We start from the raw sequence: 2,503 nt of genomic DNA on the forward strand, positions 1-2,503 counted from the left end.
TTTTGAATATGTGCTCTTCAATTAAGGTCTTCCCCTCAAGCTATATTTCTAAATATCTACAGGCCACCTAAATATTGTGCAACCTTTATTTGATGACGTCACTGAACTGCTGTCTAAAATCTGCATTAACTTTTGATTGTGTATCATTGTGGGTGATTTTAACCTCATGTTGACAACCCCCAGGACAGGGGGACTAAAGAACTGTGTCTGTTTTTGATAACTATGGACAATCAGTCCATAGTTTCTCAAAAACACAACTCAGCATGTGACAGAGCCCACTCACAATAAGGGCACGCTCTGGACTTGATTGTTTCAAAGGATCTGAACATTTCCAATTTTGTGGTGGCTGACATTGCTCTCTCTGAATTTTCCTGTGTTTTTCTTCAGCGGCACTATCTCTGTGCCCAAAAGTGTCCAAACAAAGATAATCAGAAAACGGTATAACCCTGAAAACACCAGTAAAACATTATTCAGCTTTTCTCCTCCTCCCCACACCCGCCCTCTCCGGGCTCTTTGGGCTCTCAGTGACTGAGCTTGTAGATCATTACAACTGTAAAATTAAATTGTTATTGATGCCATTGCCCCCACTAAGGTAAAAGTTGTCTCTGGTAAGAAAAGATCTCCATGGAGAAATGTCCTACTGGTGAGAAACAGAAAAAAGAGAGTGTCGAAAAGCTGAACGAAGGTGCGAAAAACAAATCTCCTGGTCAATTATGACACCTATAAAGAGAGACTTTCGCATTTATAATTTGGAACTGAGGAATGCAAGGCGGTCCTTCTTCTCTGACATTATCGCTAGAAACAATAATAATTCACTTGCTTTGTTTGCTACTGTTGATAGTTTCACAAACCTCCAGTACCAGTAGCATCTGAACTTTTTTCTACCAAGGCCTGCAATGACTTTGCTTCCTTCTTCAAAGACAAATTCAGAAGATTAGACAAACAGTCAGTGCCTCCATATCAAGTTCAGGATATGTGTTGTCACAGTGTTCAAGCAACACCAATTCCAATATGACAGAATTTCATACGATCAACCATAAAAACCTGGAGGACATTTACAACATCTGAAATCCTCCTCCTCTTGCCTTGATATTCTACCAACAGGTGTTTTAAAAAAATGTTTCGAATTGTTTGGCTTCTGATCTTCTACAGATTGTGAACACGTCTCTTCTTTCAGGTATCTTTCCACAGGCCCTGAAAACTGCAGTCATCAAGCCACTCTTAAAAAAGAACAATATAGACAGATCACTAATGAGCAACTATTGGCCAATATTAAACCTTTCGTTTTTAAGTAAAATAATTGAACTCAACCATTTCTTGTCACTAAACAACCGTTTTGATACTTTTCAGTCGGGTTTCCACCACACCACAGCACTGAGACGGCTCTTGTCAAAATCTTTTAATGGCATCCACCTTAACACAGATAATGGCTCAGTGCTGCATTTCACACGGTCAACCACAACATTACTAGACCGACTGGAAACTGGGTTGGACTTTCTGGCCCAGTACTAAACTGGTTTGAATCCTACTTAAAGAATAGGAACTACTTTGTTTTGATAGGCAATTATACATCTGAGCATACAAATATGACGTGGAGAGTTCCCCAAGGCTCCATTCTGGGGCCTCTTCTATTTAACATCTACATGCTTCCACTGGCTCAAATTATGGAAAACAACAAATACGTTACCATAGTTATGCGGACGACACACAAATTTACATAACCTTATCGCCAAGGGACTATAGTCAAATACAAAAACTGACTAAGTGCATTGAACAGATTAATGGCTGGATGTCTCAGAACTTTCTGAAATTAAATGAGGAAAAACTGAGGTGTTTTTTTGGAGCAAAAGAAGAACAATTAAAAGTCAGCGCTCAGCTTCAAACAACAATTTTAAAAACAACAGACAAAGCCAGAAATCTTGGTGTAGTCATGGATTCTGACCTGAATATTACAGCCACATTATCACCTTAAGCAGATATCAAGGGTCAACTTATGTGTCAACAGGATTTGGAAAAACTGTCTATGCTTTCATCTTCAGTAGACTTGACTACTGTAACAGTGTCTTACAGGTCTCCCTAAAAAATAAATCAGACAGCTACAGCTGATTCAGAACGCTGCTGCTCGAGTCCTCAAGACCAAGAGAGTGGATCACATCACTCCAGTTCTGAAGTCTTTACACTGGCTTCCTGTGTCTCAAAGAATTGATTTCAAAGTACTTTTGCTAGTTTAAAATCACAAAACGGTTTAGAGAAAAATACATTTCTAATACACTATGACCCCCCCAGACCTCTCAGGTAGTCTGGGACAGTTCTGCTTTCTGTCCCCCAGAGTCAGAACTAAACAAGGGGGTTGGTGTTTTATCCGTTTTTATTTTTAACTGGTTTTTAACTGATTTTATGTAAAGCACTTTGAATTGCCCTGTTGCTGAAATGAGCTATATAAATAAATCTGCCTTGATTTGCCTTACTTGTTTATCCTGGCTCAGCAACATGCAACATTAAG

Source organism: Etheostoma spectabile, unplaced genomic scaffold (assembly GCF_008692095.1).
Source record: "Etheostoma spectabile isolate EspeVRDwgs_2016 unplaced genomic scaffold, UIUC_Espe_1.0 scaffold00018615, whole genome shotgun sequence".
Lineage (NCBI taxonomy): Eukaryota > Metazoa > Chordata > Actinopteri > Perciformes > Percidae > Etheostoma > Etheostoma spectabile.